The following is a 20,584-nucleotide window of genomic DNA, read 5'->3' as shown; positions in this document are numbered from 1 at the left end:
TAAATAAATAAAATCTTAAAAAGAGTGGAATCACACAATATCTACCTATTTTAATATCTATATTTTTGCAGAATGCTTTTTTTTCACTTGACAGTATGTGGGCAGCCTTACATTATCAGAACCAATATATCTCATTCTCCTTTTTTACTGGCTACATACTATTTCAAGTCAGGATTAAGCATTAGGTAATATATATAGTTTAATTAGGCTCCATGCCCCACATGGAGCCCAATGTGGGCTTCAAACTCATGACTCCGAGATCAAGATCTGAGCTGAGATCAAGGGTCACTTAACTGCCTGCCAACCCAGGCACTCCTAGATAATATTTTTTTAACCATGTTGTTATTAGTAAACACTGAGGTTGACTCCACTATTTTTTTTAAAGATTTTATTTGTTTGTTTTAGAAAGAAAGAGAGAGAAAGAGCATGAGCAGAGGGAGGGGCAAAGGGAGAGGGAGAGATTCTCAAGCAGACTCCGGATTGAGTGCAGAGACTCCACAATGAGTGTAGAACCCAACAAGGGGCTCAATCCCATGACCCTGAGATCATGACCTGAGCCAAACCAAGGACCAAATGCTTAATGACTGATCCACCCAAGAACCCTTGACCCCACTATTTTTTAATGTTACAATGAACACTTTTGGAGTGTTCAGGCTTATTCTCTTGGGGGTTTCTATAAGCTAGATTCCAGAGGGAAAATGCTGTCGAGAGGGATATACCCAACAGAAACGTGTTGCTATGTGCACCCAAAGTCACATACAAGAATGTTCATAGCCATACTATTTACAATAGCCCCAAACTGGAAACAACCGAAATGTTCTTCAACAGTACAACAGAACAATCAAGTATGGTCTGGTCCTGCAATGGAATTCTATACAGCAACAAAAATGAATGTTCTGCTTCACAGAGCAATATAGATGAAGCTTAAAAATATAGTATTTGGTGAAAAAAGCCAGACACAAAAGAATATATACTTCATAATCCCATTCATGAAATGTTCAGAAACAGGCAGATCCTGTTAGGGGTGAGGATAGTGGTTACCTAGGGGATTTACTGAGTAAGAGAGAGCACAGGGTCTTCTGGGCACTGATAATGCCCTCTTTCTTGATCTAGGCAATAGTTACATGGACGCGCTGAGTGTCTGAGCCACATAGGATCTCTGTCCTTTTCTACATGTGTGTTCTACTTCAATAAAAAGCTTCTGTACATTTCTTTAAAGGTATATAGATTTTTTAAAAAAGATTTTATTTATTCCTTAGAGAGAGAGAGAGTGGAGAGCACAAGCAGGGGGAGGAGCAAAGGGAGAGGGGGAGGCAGATCCTCAACCCCCAAGCAGGGAGCCTAACATGGGCTCAACCCCAGGACCCTGAGATCATGATCTTAGCTGAAGGCAGACGCTTAACCGACTGGCCCACCCAGGCACTCCAAGGTATATGCATTTAAAATAATAATTGGAACTGCAAATCGCCCTCCAAAAAGGTTGCACCAATTTACATGCACACCAGCAATGCACACAAGTTCTCCTTCCCCCACACACTCTCCAACAGCCATGTTAGGAAGCAGTTTGATTTTTTGCCAATTTGATGGCTTTTGAAAAAAAAGTATCTTTTCATTTTCCTTTGCATTTGCCTAACTACCAGTAGGTTGAGTATCTTTCAGGCTTCTTTTCCACTTGCATTCCTTTTTCTATGAATTAGCTGTTTATACTTTTCCCCATTTTCCACTCAAACTGTTTGTCTGATTCTTATTTCTATATAATGGATATTAACTTTTTGTTGGATGTGTTGCAAACCTGGTCTCCGAGAGCATCTTATGTCTTTATCTTGCATTTATGGCACATCTCAGGGACCTGCTGAGGCTAGGCAAGCTGTGCAAGTAAGCGAGTCTGTGGCGGGCCAGGAAGCACACCCCTCTTTGCTGGGCTCCGGCCAAGTATTGCCCGGTGGGAAGGTGGGAACCAGTGTGTCAGATCTTCTGATTCTTCAGAAGATGCTGGAAATATAGATTTTTATGGGGAAACTTCTAATTTTAAAGTGCTGGCAACTTGTTCAAAAAATTTTGAGCACTAAAAGAAACAACACATGTTTGGGTTGGGAACATGTGGATGTGTGGGACACTGGTTTGCAATCTCAGGGCGATGCTGTAGTCCACTGCAAAGGAGGTTTGTGTTGTCACATCTGTCCATTTTTTCCCTATGACTCCTGAGGTCTGTCTCTTTTTCCCCTTTTAGCCAGTTTAACATTGTTTTTACTCTCTAAATCCTTCTCTTTTAAGAGAAGCCTTTGGTGCTTTTATTTTAGTCTCCTTAATGAAAGAAATAAAGGCAAATATACACATTACTGGACTCAGAGAGTAGGGAGGGTCTGGCCCTTGGGAATGTGAGTGGCTGGGCCCACAATGGTTAAAACATAAAAATTAGAACTCCTTATTTTCTCAGTTAAGGCCAAGGGCCTTCCTATACAGTGAGATTTCAAGGGACGAGAGGCCGTTAGGCACACTGAAATTCACACTAACATGTAAATAAATGACTTCAAAGCCCCTTCCTGGGATCAGGTGTGCAAGTCAGAGCAGGGAGTGAGGAGCTGGGCACTGCAAGCCTGAAAGTGCAGGAGGAGGAATTTATCTTGAGTCCCACTTCCCTATGGGAGAGAACTTTGTCATTCCCAATTGTGTCTGCTTTCCTCAGACCCTCCCTGCCCCACTTGGGTCCCACTCTGGCTGGGGTTACTGGCATTGCTCCAAGCAGAGTTGACGGGGAGCAAAACAAACATTCCCCAATCATCTGGGCTACTTTAATGGACTTTCGTGGTATCGTCTGCACATTTTTCACCCGTGCTAATGAGCGGCTGGCATTGCTGTTGCAATGTTGCATTAACAGAGCACACCTAAAAACTGCTCTGGGGGTAGAAAAAAATTTCTCTGGCTTCATGGACAGCAGGACCCAACAAGGGACAAAACAGGGGATCACTGGCTGAAGGTATGGCATAGCTTATTCCTTTTCTGGTACCAGATGACTGAGATGCTGAGCTCACCCAGAGGGTTGGTGCTGGTGGGCATATATTTATTCCCAATAATCATAACTGCATTTAGTGAGTGCCTAGTGTGTGTTAGGACCTGTGCTGGGCACTGTATGTGCACCACCTCATCTCTCTATAATCCACACTCAGCCTGCAAGATAGGGCTGTTAGTCTAAGTGATGGGGTCCAATGTGAACCAGGTGGCATGCATGAACAGCCTCAGAATTCTACTTCCAGCCCAGGGCTTCCTGTCCTCCCAGCCTCAGGCCAGGCAGGGTGGCCCTCCATTCCAGCAACTTCTCCAGCCCAGCCTTGCACTGTGATTGGACTCTGGTCTCTATGGTAAGGATGGGCAGGCTCACTGCCCCCGCCGCCTTCTGCTTTGCCTCAGTGGCCCTGCCCCTTTTGCCATAGGGGTTGGTGAGGCTCTCCCCTTTCTCTTCTCACCCCCAGCCCCCTCCACCCCCACTCCCCTAGTTGAATATTATTATGTCCTGAGACACCAGCTAATAATCCAGGTGTGAACAGATAATGAAGGTGCTGGATGGGAAGAGTTTTAAGGTGTGAGTTTTCTAGGCCACTCACATTCATAAAAAGCAGCACAGACCATAGAGTTTATTTTCTGATGCTAAGAGCAATCATGCCCTTTGTAGAGAAGTCAAAGATGCAAGAAGATATAAAGAAAAAAAAGTCACCTTACCACGTGAGACAATCATTGTCAACATTTTCAGATGGCTCTCACCACTCATTTTCATGTATCTTTCATATATATACACACATATATATATAAATTTTAAATATATGTAATTTTTAAGCAAAGTTGAGATCACCCTGGCAATATACTTTCAGACCAGCTCTTTCCACATATGGTGTCATGGATGAGCACTTTCATTGTTAAAAAATTATTTATTCATTTGAGAAGGAATGTGTGTGTGTGTGTATGTGTATGTGTGTGTGGTCATGCGTGCAAGTTGGGGGGTTGCAGGGATGAGGGGCAGAGGGAGAGGGAGAGAGAATCTCAGGCAGGCTCCATATCCAGTGAGGAGCCCAACTAGGACTCGATCTCACGACCCTGAGACCATGACCTGATCTGAAATCAAGAGTCGGCTGTCTATCCGACTGAGCCATGGGTGAGCCTCTTCTGAAAGGGACGCGGTGAGGGCAAAGGCTTTCTGAGTACCATGGGTGGAATCAAGGAACTGGGGAGGTAGGTTGTGGATTTTATTTTCAGCCAGGGGGGTTCCTTAGCCCACCTACGACACGGTTGCTCCTCGGCCTCAGGAGTGGAGAGGGTTGCTCTCAGCTTCGGTGAGGACAAGGAGAGACTCCTCCACTACCCCCTTCAATGTCACTCACTAGTTCTTGGGAGGGGAGGGAGAGTGTCTGCCTCTGGCCCACTCCCCACCTCACTGTGGGTTGGGTCCCCACAGCCATCCCTTCCCACATGGTTTAGTGTGTGTGTGAGTATCTCTAGGGGACTGGCGGAGGGTGGGGGGGACACATGGGCTGGCTGGCTTATGGCTTCATGAGGCTCTCCAGTGGTGGGGGCAGGCACCCATGGCCCTGGCACTTCCTGCCTCTTGAGAAACAAGCCGCCTTTTGGCTGTGACTGGATCTGCTGACCTCCATTAGCTGCTTCCCTAGAAGTGAAAATGGATTTGCTCTGAGCCCTGACATCCCCTGTGACCCAGGGCTCACAGAAGCCACACCAGGAACACAGGACAGGCACCAAAAGGAATCATGCTAACTTGCCCTCAAGGAGATGTGAGCTTGCTTGATGCCAGCCTTGTGAGCATGCTCCCTGCCTCCCTCCTCCAATTACCTGACAGAGCTCTTGAAATACAGGAAGAGGGGCACCTAGGTGGCTCAGTGGTTGAACGTCTGCCTTCAGCTCAGGTCGTGATCCAGAGGTCTTGGGATCGAGTCCTGCATCAGGCTTCTCATGGGAAGCCTGCTTCTCCCTCTGCCTGTGTCTCTGCCTCTATTCATGTTTCTCATGAATAAATAAATAAATAAAATCTTAAAAAAAAAGAAAAGAATTATGGGAAGGTTTGGCACTTCCCCGGAAGGCTGTCCCTTCATTGGTGACAGTGGAGGAGGCCTGGCTGGGCCATCGTGGTTAGAACCAAAGGGACCTGGGGTAAGGGCCCAGCTCTGCCCTTAGCTGTGCCACCATAGGCAAGTTACTGAACCTCTAAGTTCAGGGTCTTTACCAGTAAGGTGGGCCAAACAGTAGGTACTGCCCAGAGGTGCTCTGCAGATTAGATGCTTTAAATTCCATGTATAAATCATCTACAGCAGTCCCTGAAACACAGCAGATGCTCAGGAAATGATCTTACGGTGTCTTACGTTTACTCCTCATAACTTCTGGCAACAAATATCATCACCCCGTTTTCTGGAATCATGCTCGGGGTGGTCATGGCTCAGAAATGTTAAATGTTGTTTCATTTATTACTTAGTGGCTTCAAACAATGCTAAGTCATCATGAATGAATGAAAATTTCTCATGATTCTATGGATTAATTGGGTGGTTCTTGGACTCCAGGTGGCTTTGGCTGGGGTCTCTTGTGTGGATACAGTCAGCTGGCAGCGAGATTGGGCTGAAAGGTCAAACAGGGCTTCTCACGTGCCTGGGGTGTTGGTGCTGGCCGTTGGTTGGGCTGCCTTGGTCCTTTGCCTCCTGACCTTTTTTACCAGGCTAGCTTGGGCTTCCCTAAGCATGGCAACTGGATTCCAGGACAGAAGCGTCCCAAGAGGACAAACCTTAGCGTGTAGGTACACACCAAGCCTCTGTTAATGTCCTATTGGCCAAAGAAAGTCACACAGCCAAACCCAGAGCCAACACGAGAGGGGGCTACATCGTGGCACACATACTGGAAGCACAGCTCATCGGGGGCTGTCCACCTAACAGTCTGCATAAAAAGGCTTGCCTAAAATCCCACGTCTCTTGAATGGCATAGCTGGGATTTGAACCTAGGGCTGTCTGACTCTAAAATCCATGCTCCTCCTTCCAGGCACGGCTGAGGCTGATGTTTGCGACCCCATCACAGTCTGATGGCAAGCTCATTTCCCATCTTGTCTCCAGCCCACCCCTGCTGTCAGCGCCCCATCATGATCTTGAACCTCTCCTGCTCACCTGACGGAGGGGAGAAAAATACTCCTTCTTTGCTGGTCCCCAGTCTGCCTTTCTGTCTTCCATGTTGCCTACAGAAAGCTACTCCTGCTTCTTCCAGAGTCCTGGCCAGGACAGCGGTGGCCCTATCGATCCTGCCGGCAGCATTCTGGCTCTGCGGGCCTCGGGGCACACCCAGCTCTGTTTTCAGGACTCCTAACTAGGAAAACGATGATCACGAGGACAAAGACAGTATCTCGGAGATAAATCCAAGTTTACAGCATTTTGTGGTAATCCCAGTGGACTTCCAGACTGCTCACGGCTGGGGCCGGCACCTGACACAGGCCCCCTCTCCTGACCCCTGTCGACATTTAGCCAGAGGCTGCTTTGAGCTGGCCCCACGGTGCTGACTGTGGGAAGCCAGCCCCTTCCTGTTCCTGCCTGCCTCTGACTGAGGCTCCCGTCAGTTCCACCGCTGCTCTGACCCCTCCACCCCACACCTTAGGTGGGGAATGCCCTTCTCTCGGTCTTCCTTTGTTCCCGGGGCCGCTGTCAGCAGGCAGCATCACTCACTTTCCTATGGCTGGACTCTCCCTCTGCCCTATCATGAGCAAGTAGTGGAACTGAGGCCTCGAACCTGGGTTCTCACCTCCAGCCAGTACTCTCCCAGGAGCCCCTGTGCCCCAGCCCACATTGTTTGATTCTGAGCGGGGCCCGCAGCTGTTCCGTGGCAGCTCAGAACAAAGGCTAACAAAGAAGCAAAGCCTCTGGAAAAAAAGAGAAAATGTTCTCTGGATGCTGAATTGGTGACCTTGGGGAGGTATGTGCGAGTGGTGTGTGTGGGAGGCCTCCGACTTGTGCCCAAGCAAAGGTCACGGTCAGGGAGAAAGCCTTTTGATGGGGGTCTGAAATTGAGCCCAGGAATGTCATCATGCGGCTGCTGGGGACAGAGATAGGACCCTCCGTCAGACCAGGCCAGTTCTCCTGATGTAAGGTCAACATGCCGAGGTCTTGGGAGAGGGAGCTCCCAGGGAGCCGACTGGGTGGGATACATGAGGTGTCTAGGAATTGGTGGTGTCCTGTGTGGTCTCACTGAGGGAAGCCAGGCAAAATCTGGCAGCTGGGCCCAGGTTCTTGGCTTCGAGTAACAGGAAGTCATTCTGGTTTATTTAAGCAGAAAAGGACTTTATCGAAAGGAACTTGGGGAGTTCACAAAATAATCAGGAGGGCTGGAGAACTGGGTTTGGAAAGCAGGCCAACCAAAGGAGACTGCGTGGTGGTCAGGACCATGGCCAAGGTCAGGTCAATCCAGGGACAGCCCCGCTGCCAAGTCCAGGACGCCCAGCTTACACTGCCACCTGTGGATATGGTTATGGTCCCTGCCATCCCAGAAATGGAATGTCATTGCCGTGGTGACTGCCACCCTCCACCAGAATGGACCTCTGGGCTTCCTGCATCCTTGCATCACCAGCTCCCGCATCCCAGTCTTTCACGGGGGCATCTGATTGGTTGGGTCTAAGTCAGGAGCCCGCGCTAGGCACACCAGTAAGAGGGAAAGTGACTCTCTGGCGTTTTTAGCTTCTCTGGTGAAAGGCAACTAGGAGGATGGAGAATTTCTCAAACGTGATTGTGGGGCTTGGACGCGGGTCAGCCATGTACTACCTCACCTGGGAAAATGTAGAGCAGCTGTCCTCAGTGAGTGTTAGAGAATTGCATGCCTCCAGGGACGGCCCGAGTTTATCTCTTATCTTCTTGTCCTCCAGATGGTGATGGAAGTGTGTGTGATTGTGTGTGCTTAAGGATAGGAACATGTTATGCAATGTGTGGCTAGGAACCCTAGGTTCGATTCTGAGTCCCCTCTGCCTGTCAACCTTAGACAAGCTGTTCTCTATCTTGGGGCCTTGATTCCACTTCACTGCATGCTGTCCAGCCCTTGAGCATGCAGACGGTGTGCGATAGCTTCTGCTGTCGTCTGCCCTCTCTGGCTGAGAGATGCCCCGAGACTACCAAAACCCCAAATGGAATGGAACCGTTGGTTTCGTGTAACAGATGAGAGTGCAGAGAGATGGTGGTTAATGGCCATTGACCCTGCACCCGTTCCTTAACCTCTGTGAACCTTAGTTCCTTATCTGCAAAATGAAGAAGAGGTAATAGGCACCCAGCCTCCGTTCCAACCTGGTCCTGTGGTGCCTTCATGTCCTGCAGAGGCTGGAAAGGCTGGAAAGGCTGGAAACCATGGTTTCCAGACACCTCTGCAGCTAGAGCTGTGGATGGGAATTAAGTTTCACTGGGGCACCTGGGTGGTGCAGTTGGTTGAGCCCCATTCGTGGTTGAGCACCAATTCTTGGTTTCTGCTCAGGTTGTGATCTCAGGGTAGTGAGATCAAGCCCCATGTTGGGCTCTTCACTCAACCAGAGTCCGCTTGAGATTCTCTCTCCCCCTCTCCCTCTGCCCCTCCCCACTCTTTCTCAAATAAGTAAATAAATCTTAAAAAATTTTTCACTGATTAGATTCACTTGGGTAAGGTCAGGAGGGCAGCAGCGAGGCAGAGACTACTTGCTTGCTACTCTGGCTGTTGCTGCTGGAGACACTGTGTTGTGTGTGTGTGTGTGCACTATGGGACAACATTCTTTTTTTTAAAGATTTTATTTATTTATTCATGAGAGACAGAGAGAGAGAGAAAGAGAGAAAGAGAGAGAGAGGGAGAAACAGGCTCTATGCAGGAAGCCCGACATGGGACTTGATCCTGGGTCTCCAGGATCATGCCCTGGGCTGAAGGCGGTGCTAAACCACTGAGCCACCCGGGCTGCCCTATGGGACAACATTCTAATGTTTGTTGGTCACCAGCTTTGGGGGTACTGAGAGATATTGTGGTGGCAGTGGCAGTGGCTTCCTGACCCTGGGATGGCAGCTACCATAGTGTCCTCTTGAAAATGAACATCTCTGTGGGTGGCCCCCACCCTCCCTACCTTCTGGGTGGTGGCAGGAATGGCAGCAATCTTGGTGGCACAGCTCAGTGGTGTTATGGGAGTCTAGAGCCTGCTCTTCTGGCTCTGCCAGTGATTTTGTAAGCACCTAATTTCCTGTATTAAATCTCTTCTTGCTTAAAATAGCTGGAGAGGTTTTCTGTTTCCGGCAACCGAATTCTAACTGCTATAAAGGTGACACCCCATTGCTCACGCAGTTGTTGGAATGAGATGAGTCGGTGGATGCTACTGGCTTTGTAAACTGTAAAGCCCGTTAGGTATATTAGGTGTTTTTTGGGGAAGGGTATCCTTTTTGTCAGGGGAGACTAGATGTGATAGGCAGCCTCGTGACCAGCCACTGGAAGTTTATATGCTCTCAGTGGGTTCTCTTACCTAGAGTTGCTGGGGCTGAAGCCAGCCTGAAAGAATTCAGGTAATTTGGGTGGATTGCCTGCTTTGGGAGGCTGCAAGCATTCTCCTGTGTATTGAGGGGGGTCCTGTCCCCTGTTATAGCAACGACTGGCCCCAAAGCAGCTGGGAAAGGTGGCAGGCTTTCTGGTGTGAGCCTGCAAGGTCAACTCCCCCGAGGTTCTCCCCTACAGGTAGTTGCCTGGGCTTCCCAATGAATTCCACTGGTTTGTGTTAAAGCGCACTTTAATTCCTTACCCTTTCCCAGTTAAACCTTTCGTGTTTATAAAACCATCCCCCGGCCTCCCATCAGGTTTGAAGGATCTTCCTTTCTGTGTTGTGTAACATTCCCATGGCCGTGGCCTTGGCCCCATTAGTGTAAGAGTTTCCAGAGAAAATAACTGACAGAGGGATGCCCGGGTGGCTCAGTGGTTTAGCGCCTGCCTTCAGCCCAGGGCGTGATCCCGGAGTCCCGGGATCGAGTCCCACATCGGGCTCCCTGCATGGAGCCTGCTTCTCCCTCTGCTTCTCCCTCTGCCTATGTCTCTGCCTCTCTCTGTGTGTGTCTTGGGAAGAAGTTCGAAAGGCAGGGGGCCCAGAGGCTGACGTTGAGGACACTGGGCAACCACAGCCCAAGGGTGCTGGGTCCTGAGGGCAGAGAGGAAGACAGAAAGGGCACAAAAGTAAAGGGGGTTCTTGTGGGGCCCCCTACTCTGTTCAATGAACAGATTGCCTTTCCCCCCTCAGAGGTCCAAGCCCCTCACTCTCCCTCATCCTATCTCCTGCCATAAAATGGGGAGAGCCTGTGGGGTCAGGGTGGGGGGCGGTGGGGGCAGGCAGGTGGCCCTGGTGGCTATGGAGCTGGGTGGAGGCTGGGCTGGGTTTGGCCGCCAGAAGAATCCAGGCCCCTCTCCAGCCCATCAGGGGGCTTGAGGCTGAGTGGGTGAGATAAACTCTTTCAGTGGTTTCCAGGAGCCCTAATCAATTGCGAGGCAGGGCGAAGCCCTCTGGGGACCGATAAAGCCCGCCCGGCGCTCCAAGCCCCGTTGCAGCCAACGTCTGTGTGGTTTGAACTTTTGTGTGGTTTGGACGAGTTCGCTGGGCTTTGCTGGAGTGGTTTCCTCTGCTTCCTAACTGCAGTACAGAAAGGCAAGTCACCCCCGAGAGGAGAGAGGGGGCCCGTCCTCTTTCCCCATTCGGGTCCTAAGGCTCCGGGGAAGAGAGGCTGGGCATGTGCAGGCGAGCCGGATCCCTGGACTCCCACCAGGGATGCCGCGTGTAGACGGTTTGCAAAGCGCTCCGTCACGTAGGGCGCGCGAGCCCTTTGCGTTGCAGAGTTGGGCTGCGGCCGGTCGCAGTCTCTGCTCCTGCTTACGAACTCGAACTCGAAAGCCCGATGGCCACTTTCGGATTCCAGGTTCAGCGGCAGACACCTCCGGGCCGCGCAGTGACCCCGCGCAGAGGAAGCCCGGGACGCTGGGGACACCGCCTGGAGCTTCCGCGCATAGCACCGGGGCGCCCTTCCTTCCAGCTTGAGGTTCCTGGCTTAACCTCTAACGTGCCGGAAGACCCCGAAGGCTCCCGGGCAGGCCTTGGCCGGCTCCAGGCGGGGCTGGGCCCCCTGATCTGATCGCCGGCGGCTGGTACTCCGCGTGCCCAGGTCTGTTGCACTTGCCTGCGAGAGAGCAAAGGCTGCCCAGCGAGGTGCACCGACTCCGGGCGGGCGGGGACCCATCTGACAGTGTCCTGTCCCCTGGGAAGCCTGTGCCAGCCAGCAGGGGCCACAGGCGAATAGAACGAGGCACATGTGCTGCTTGCGAAGGAAACTTGGGCACCTGGCATATCGCAGCGATGCTCACACCCTCCAGGGACCTTCCTGCCTCCACAGAAGGTGGGGACAAAGAGAGAGGCGCGCATGGAGAGAGAGAAAGGGAAGTGGGAAGAAACTGGTCACGGAGGAGGCTATTTTTATTCTTTGCTACAGCTGCGTGCATTTCTCTGACCAACTAGGCAGCGAAAATTAGACCGGCTCCTGCTGAAAACAGGCCTTAAACCATGGGGGCGGGGGTGGCTGGGCCAGGGAGTGGGTGCATGCAGAAGAGGGGTGGAGAGGGGGAAATCCCTGAGAACTCAGCAAACCAGTCTCCAGAAGCCCTCACTGTGCAGGGCTAGCCCTCTGCTGTCCCTCTGCCCCAGATGCCTCAGCCCCAAGCTCGGTGCTCAGAGGTGGGGCATCCTTTCCCTTCTGTCTGACATCTTGGGCATGACGCAGTCAAGACAGGGGATTCAGTTCATCAGTGTCTTCCGCCGTTAGGCCACAGAGGACAGCTTTATCCCTTCCGGCAGGTGACAAGTCTGCCTGGGTGGTATCAATTACCATGGTCACCCCAGAGCCCGGAGAAACTGGCAGATGTCCTAAACAGGAAACCAAGGTTGAGGGTGAGGGCCGTAGAGTTAGAATCTTTTTAAGCCATGATTGTCTAGGTCAGCAGTTCCCAAAGTAGGTTCCAAGGAGTCATGCAGCTCCCGAGACCCTTTCAGACTGTCTTTTCCAACTGCAAGACTCCACAAGGCTGGATTTCCTTCCTCTACTGCAACCAGAACAACGTATCACAACAGATAAAATGCCGAGGCAGCTATGAGAAAGCAGCTGTCTTCTATTAAGCCAGATATTAAAGAAGTTTGCAAAAATGTAAGATGATGCCACTTTTCTCTGTAAATTTCCTTCTATTTCAGAAGAGAGTTGTTTTTTCATTCAGTGGTCCTATTGATGTTCAAGTGTGTATTAGTTATCTATTGCCATATAACAAATTACTCCAAAACGTAGTGGCTGAAAACATTTATTATCTCTCAGTTTTTGCAGGTTGGGAATCCGGGAGCAGCTAGCTTAGTTGGAGGTTCTGGTTTGGGGTGTTTCGTGAGGCCGCGATAGAGCTGTGGTCCAGGGCTGTGATCAGCTCAAAGCTCACCCAGGGAGGAGAGGAATCCACCTTCAAGCTCACTCGTGTGACTGTTGCTGCCAACAGTTTCTCGCCACGGGGGGGATCTCCAGAGGGCTGCCTCGTGACATGGCAGCTGGCTTCCCCCAGACAGAGAGTGAGTACCCAAGACAGAAGCCACAGTCTTTTTATTAACTGCTTTTGGAAGTGATCACATTCAAGGGGAGGAGATTGCTCCAGGGCATGGATGAGAGAGGGCGGGGATCATTTGGCACCATCCTAGAGGCTGCTCACCACACCCATACAAAGTTCATTATTGCTATTTTTATATAAAGTAATAAATACAGTTTAAGCTTCTCAGTTTTCATTTTTAATATGGGAAATGTTGACAGATACGGTCAATATAAACAAAAGCTTTTGGGAGTCCTCAATAATAAATAAAAAAGAGATCCCAAGAACTAGAGGCTTGAGAACTGTTGGTGCAGGTGTTATGATATCTACAGAAGTACCTTGGTAACGTGAAAGTCAGTCCACCCTCCTATCCATCCAACCATACACTCATCCATTCATCCATCCATCCATCCATCCATCCTCCATCCTTCCTCTACCTACCCATTCATCCACCCATCTTTCTTTCCATCCATCCCTCCATCCTTCCATTCATCCACCCTTGCATCCATTTTCTGATCCATCCATCCATCCATCCATCTACCTACCCACCCACCCATCCTTGCATCTATCTACCCACTCATCTATCCACGCATACATCCAATTAAGATATTCCAACCACTGGGCTAGGGCTGGTGCTTTAACAGTGAATAAGACTGCCAGCGACTGCCCTATGGGACTTATAACATTTAAACAGATGACACAATTAACAAATAAATAAGATGAATTTTTAAATAATAGCTTTAGGTTGTGATAATTTGAAACCCTGAAGCCTGGAGCCCAGGGAAGCAAAAACTCTCAAACTGGCACCATTTTGGGAGATGACATCAGAGGTGGCCCAGACGGGGGGTGCGGTGGGCCCAGGCTGTAGGGTCCTGGGAGCAGGGAATGTGTCCCAGCTCTGGTCAGATGCACATGAGGCCCCAGTGTATCTGTTGTGTATCTCAGGTTCTTAGTGCCTAATCAGTGATCAGAGGCCCGTGGGTGAGAGATGTCAAGTGAAAGATGTAACCCATATGGGCAGAGTTTCAATTTCTTGGTTCAATTTCCCTTTTCTTGTTGGAAGGTCTCCTTCTGGAGCTGACCTGATATGGATACTGGAGACTCCTCTGTAGCCCCGGAGCATCCCTGTGCCACAAATTCCACCACTTGTGAGTCCCCATAGAAAATGCTAAGAATCAGGGGTAGTGCCTCAAACTACCAACCCCAAACATGTAAAAACTTGGGTTCCTTATCTTCTTGTCTAGGACACCTTAGGGATTTGAATTGGTGACCTGCAGACTGGAGGAAGTAGGGAAAGTCTGGGGCAGAAAGAGGCAGCAGGCCCAGGCTGGAGACAAAAGGAGACTGGGCTCTGGGACAAGAAAAGCAGGGGTGGGGTGGATGACCGGAATGGAAGGTGATGATCTTTCAGACATCAAAGCCTGACCTTGGCCAGCCCTGCTCTGAGGGTCAGCTAAGGTAGGAGCCCCCAGTCCCTCCCCCAGCCTCTGAAAACCATTGAACATTTTAAGGAGGAAATGTGCCCCCCACCCCGCACTCCCCAGGGGTTTCATGGTGTGGCTTGTGCTCCAGAAGGGGAGGAGGTTCATGTCCTTGGGGAGCATGAGGCTTGCATCAGTTAGTTATACCTGCTTTTGGTGACTGTGCCCCAACCCAGTGGGCTCCAGAAAGACTGGGCCAGGCCTCTTTGGGATGACTTATGGCAAGGATTTTTTTTTTTTTTTTTTGAGGGGAGGGTTAGAAGTGGCCTATCTGTGGCCTTGCACAGTTCTTCCAGAGAAGTCTTTTCCATGATGGGCCACTGGTGGCTTTAGGCCTCAGGTTTGAATGTGAGCTGTTTTTTAACAAAATGCTAAAACAGTGAGAATATTTGCATGCAATTCAACTCCTATGTGGCTCTTGAGCCCTTTCAGGAGAGATTGGGGGTGTTGCCTTTGGTTTCAAGCCTAGTCATGGACTACTTTTGTGAATTAATAATTGCCAGCTGGGTTACCTATGATATCTGTGAATCTCAAAGCATGGTCCAGAACCAGTAGCACCAGCATCTTCTGGGAACTTATTAGAAATGTGAATTCTTAGGGCACCTGAGTGGCATATCGGTTGAGTATATGACCCTTGGTTTGGGTTCAGGTCGTGGTCTCAGGGTCATGAGATCGAGCCCTGCATTGGGCTCAGCTCTCAGTGGGGAGTCTGCTTGAGATGCTCGCTCTCTCCCTCTTTGCTTGCCCCTCCCCTGATTCCCTCTCTCAAATAAATTTTATTTATTTTTATTTATTTTTAATTTTTATTTATTTATGATAGTCACAGAGAGAGAGAGAGAGAGGCAGAGACATAGGCAGAGGGAGAAGCAGGCTCCATGCACCGGGAGCCCGACGTGGGATTTGATTCCGGGTCTCCAGGATCATGCCCCGGGCAAAAGGCAGGCACTAAACCACTGCGCCACCCAGGGATCCCTCAAATAAATTTTAGAGGAAAGAAAGAAAGGAAGGAAGGAAGGAAAGAAGGAAGGAAGGAAGGAAGAAAGTTAAAGAAGAAAAAAAGAAATGTGAATTCTCAGGGTTCACCCTGGACCTACTAAGTCATAATCTTTGGGGTGGGGGCAGCAGGGAATCTGTGTTTTAGTAAGCCCTCCAGCTGATTCTGATGCCCTTCCAGGTCCAAGTTTGAGAGCCACTGATTTATTAAGTTTATTGTCCCCACTTAACAGACAAAGAAAATGAAGTTCAGAGGGTTTAAGTAACTACCAGGAGCATGTAGCCAGCAAGTGAGGTGTTGGGAACTCTAGCTCAGGTCTTCCGTTAGAGGGACTATGTTTTTTTCTTCTGTGTCTTTCACTCCCTCCCTCTCTGTCCTCACCCCTCTTCAGTCTGGATCTTCTACCCTGGAGGTTTTCAACTTGGCTCCTCATCACCCGGGGAGCTTGAAGAACTAATATTGCTGTTAGGGTTCCACGCTAGGAAATACAATCCCTGGGGTGTGACTCCAGCATGTGTATTTCTCCCCTATTCACTGGAAGCTTTACCCAAATTCCTTTGCTCCTCAAAGTGGTTCTTTTTTCTTTCTTTCTTTCTTTCTTTCTTTCTTTCTTTCTTTCTTTCTTTCTTTCTTTCTTTCTTTCTTTCTTCTTTCTTTTTCTTTCTTTCTTTCTTTCTTTCTTTCTTTCTTTCTTTCTTTCTTTTTTGTTGAAGATTTATTTATTTATTTGAGAGAGAAAGAGAGAGAGCAGGGGAGGAAGCAGAGGGAGAGGGAGGAAGAGAATCTACAAGCACACCTCCCATTGAGCGCAGAGCCTGATGCAGGGCCTGATCCCAGGACCCGATCTCAAGACCCTGGGATCATGACCTGAGCAGAAACTGAGAGTTGGATGTTCAACCAACTGAGCCACCCAGGTGCTCTCAAAATGTTTCTGATGGATGCATTTGCACTAAGGTGTTAGTAACTGGATGTATTACCTTTCTCAGGGTATCTGCATTTGAGAAAAAAAGAACCAAGGACATAAAATAATGAATTGCATAAGCGTCCTAGCAAGTGGGAGAGGCCAGCTTTTGATCTCATTTCTCCCACTTACCCCAGATTTATTGCCATCACACACCCTGCTAAGAATCTACCCAGCAGTCTTGGCTGAGATTTCTGAATATACTGTGTCTTTTTGAGGGGATCCTTGGGCTAGAAGAATTTGAGCTAATCCTATTTCAATGCCCTTAAGCCATCAACTTTGTCCACAGAGGGCTGAGTTTCCAAAACTAGTAACAGCCAGTCAGTTCTATTTTAGCTAGCTAGCAAAACCAAAATTAAAAAACAATTTTTTAAGGCATTTGGGAATGAATGTTAAGGCCCTGTCAGGCCTTCCCCTAGGTCCATCCAAACATACTCATCCACAGAAATCGAGGTAGTCCCTAAACCATAAATTAGATTGAGAACTGCTTACATGAGACCCCTAGCATGGCTATTTCTAGAACAGGGCAAGATTGAAATGTTGACCTAGGCTACAGCTACCACCTCTTAGAATGGCCATAAACTTTTGATTTTTAAAAGTGAAGAAAAAGAAAAGCCCACCCTAAAATGATTTTTTTTAATGGCAGCTATGTCTCTACCCTGCTTCCTGCACCTGGTGGGGGACACAGCGCATCTCCACCCTTCAGGAAACAGCCCACTTGTCAGCAGCTGGGCTCCCAGGAACAAAGGCCTGGGTTCATTACCACAGTATCAACCCTGACACGTTCTACCCGGGCCACCTCCCCCAGACTCCTCAATTCACACCCCAAATGAAGTGTAATTGGACCCGGACACCTTTGAAGTCCCCGAGCAGATTGCCAGCAGTTTGAAATGTCCTTGATTTGCATGGTGAGGACCTGGTTGGAGGTGACTTTTTCCCACAGTTTCAAAGACAGAATTATTTTCAGTGACATTCCCCAGCCAGGAAGAGTTACCATGGAAGAAATAAAAATTCTCCGAGCCGAAAAAAGAAAAAGTAAAATAAGTCTGCAGATCTGATTAATCTCTAAATTGCCCTTTTGGCCAGTTTTTGTTGGGTGAGGGCCACATCTGAGGCCATCGTTTCCTCTCAAACTTCTCCTCCGGTCTGCAACCTGGGGGATCGCAAGGTTGCGGGGGACTCAGCCAGGAGGTTCTGAGGGCCTGCAGGCTGCTGTCAGACCTGAAGCAAGAAAACAAGCCCCACCGCAGGCTGGTGAGTTGATGAGGGAGGCCATGTGTTGATTGGAGATCATCTATTTTCCTTCCCAGCTGAGCTGGGGCTGCTCTGCAGAAATCATGCACAGTTCCAGAAATCAGTGTGTGTGTGTGTGTGTGTGTGTGTGTGTGTGTGTGTACGTACTGTGGGCCTAAGCCTTGATGATATCCTGCAGCCCACAGCAGGGCCAGCCTGGTGGAGTTATGCCTGTGGCCAATGTGGGCATTTGTCGGGCCCATGACAAGCCAGCTTGGCAGTCTGCTTTGCCCTGAGAGGTGACCTGCCCCTGGTTTGCTGCCACCACCTACCCCCCCCCAACTCATCTGCTTCTGTGAGCTTTCTCAGGGGTACCAATCCTCTGAAGCAAATGATCCACTTTTGGAGCTGTTCTGGCCCTGGAGCTGTCTCGTCCAGGAGAACGTCCTTTGAAGATGGAAATATTCTAGATCTGTGCTGTCTATGTGGCTCTTAAGCACTTGAGATGTGACCAGTGTGATCGAGGAAGTACATTTTATTATATTATATTATATTGTATTTTTTAAAAAAGATTTTATTTATTTATTCATGATTGACAAAGAGAGAGAGGCAGAGACACAGGCAGAGGGAGAAGCAGTTTCCCTGCGGGGGGGCCCAATGTGGGACTTGATCCCAGGACCCTGGGATCATGCCCTGAGCCAAAGGCTCAACCACTGAGCCACCCCAGTGCCCCCAGGAAGTACATTTTAAATTTTGCTTCAGTTTATGTAATTCAAATAGCCACATGCAGTTAGCGGCTACCATATTGGAAGTTCAGGGACAGATGACCCAACAAAACCCAAGAGCGATACCCCAGTTTGGCCGTGTACAGTACTGATTACCAACTCCCTGAAAAGACCATCAGAATAGCTTCTCAATCAGGTGAAGCTAAGTTTATTAGACCGACTTCAGGAAAGGATGGTACCCCTTGACAGAATGTTAGTCATGTCTCCAAGCGGGCGTCTGGGGAAGGATATTTACAGCATTATAGAGACTGGACTGGGCGATTTCTTTCTTTTTCTTTTTTTTTTTTTTTGGACTGGGTGATTTTGAAGTTAGATCTTCAAGATGAGAAACGGGGTTCGGGGTTCGGGAGACTTGGTGGCAAAATAGTTTTGGATTGTACACAAGGTGAGGATCTTGTAGTGAATCTTAAAGAGGCAGCTACTGCTCTCAATAATAAGCTATTTTAAGTTGGTTCAGTCTTATCTTCTAGGAGCAAGGATTTCTTAGGGAAAATAGCTAAGTCATTTTTGCTTGTTCTCAGTATTATTTGAACACAGGGACAGGAAAGTATGCCCGGTCCCAGTATTGTTTAACATAGGGACAGAGAATAAGTTACCCCCAAATGTAGTGACTTTGAACAATAAACATTATTTCACAGTTGCTGAAGGTCAGGGATGTGGGAGCAGCTGAGCTGAATGGTCCCGTCTTGGGGTATCTCCTGAGGTTGCAGCTGAGATGTTGGCTAGGGTTACAGCTGTCATCTGAAAGCTCAGCTGGGGCTTCCACTTCCAAGGTGGCTCGCTCACAGGGCTGGTGAAATGGTGTTGGCTGTTGCTAGAAGTACTCAGTTTGTTTGTCATGTGAGCCCCTCCAAAGGGGCTGCTTGAGAATCCTCATGGCATGGTAGCTGGCTTTCCCCAGAGAGAATAATTCAAAAGAGAACCACGCAGAACCCACGATGTCTTTTATGACCTACCCTGGGAAATCTCACTTCATTATTTCCACCATCCCCTACTGGTTATCCAGGCCAGCCTCATTCTGTGTGGGCAGTGACGATGCAAGGGAGTTCATAACAGGGGGCAGGAATCACAGGAAGAGGGAACGATGTGGTTTCAGTTCTCAGTGGTAAGGGGGGGCAGTGGGTATAAGAGGGGTGCAGAGATTCCTCGGTTTTAGAGCTGAGATGCAACTGTGGCAGTTCTGTTCACGTTGGGGATGGGGGAACCTGCCCACTGACCCAGCCTCTCAGCCACCTTTTATTTATGGCACATTGTTTCAGTTGCCTTCACGATGAGACAAATTGCTCCAAAATTTTGTGACTTCTCACAACCATCTTATTATGCTCACAGACCTTGATGAGTTGAGAATTGAGACAGGGCGCAGTAGGAGCTGGCCTGTCCATGCTCTGCAATGTCTGGGACCTCAGCCGGAAAGATTCAAAGACTGACAACCGGGGAGCAGGGGCCATCTGCAGGTCTGGTCACTGTAATGTTTGGTGCTGGGCTGGGAGGACTCCAAAGTCTTGGGCTGCGGACTGGAACACCTACAGGTGGCTTCTCCAGATAGCTTGGGCTTACTCACAGCCTGGTGGCCTCAGTGTAATGAGACTTCTTACCTGGTGGCTCAGGGCTTCAAGTGTGATTGTTTTAGCAAACAAGGTGGAAAATGGGCTTTTAACACTCAGCCTTGGGAGACACCCGCCATCGCTGCCTCTGTACTTTATTGACGGGAGCAGCGATAGGCCTGCCTAGATTCGAGGGAAGGGGACACAGACCCAGTCTCTCCGTGGGGAGTGTCAATGTCACATTGTAGAAGAGCATGTGGCATGGATGGTACTGGTACAGCCCTTCTTGGAATATACTATCTGCTCTGCACGCCAGTTTCCCAAGGCTTTTGCCTGTGATGGACACAAGCAGTGGGAGCTAGAGGAATTTGGGCCCAGAGCACCCCACGGAGGCATCTCTGTTAGAAGCTGTTTGTTCCCTTCTAAGCATAGCTCGTTGGCCCAAGTCCATGCTGAGCAGGACACACGAGGAGAAAGAGATGAACCCGAGAGAGGGAGTCCTAGAGGGTGGAGCCCAGACACTACCACTTACTGACTGTGTGGTGGACAAGTAGTTAACATTTGTGCGCCTTGCCTCTACATGGGGAATAGTAAGTCCTGCCTCGGGCTCAGCGTGGGGAGTGGGTTAGGTAGGGTGTGCAGAGTCATAGCAGGGTGCCCTGGCACATAGTGGGTATTCTGCAGATGGTAGCCGCTGTCATCGTGCCGTATTTATTTCTCTACCCCTTACCCAACCGGAGCTCAATCATCTATGGCACAGTATGTTATACATTGCTGGGTAACAAATCACCCCAAAACCTAGTGGCTCAGAATGAGCGATTTCTTTCACTCTCCTGGTTTCTCTGGCTCAGAAATCTGGAGCTTGGCGGGGCGGTGGTGGCTCAGGATCCGAGAGCCTGAGAGTTCACAGGCGTGGGTGGGGCTGGAGCACCCATCTCCAAGGTGGGTCACACACGTGGCTGGCAAGTTGGTGC

At 49.4% G+C, this 20,584-nt stretch overlaps 1 pseudogene; it reads right to left on the bottom strand.

Annotated features, from left to right (window-relative positions):
• The window catches only part of LOC140628541 (uncharacterized), a 50,931-nt pseudogene that overhangs the window by 14,215 nt on the left and 16,132 nt on the right, over positions 1-20,584 (bottom strand).

Source organism: Canis lupus, chromosome X (genome assembly GCF_048164855.1).
Source record: "Canis lupus baileyi chromosome X, mCanLup2.hap1, whole genome shotgun sequence".
NCBI lineage: Eukaryota > Metazoa > Chordata > Mammalia > Carnivora > Canidae > Canis > Canis lupus.
The sequence above is the reverse complement of the archived record's forward strand: the minus strand, read 5'-3'. Positions and strand labels throughout refer to the sequence as shown.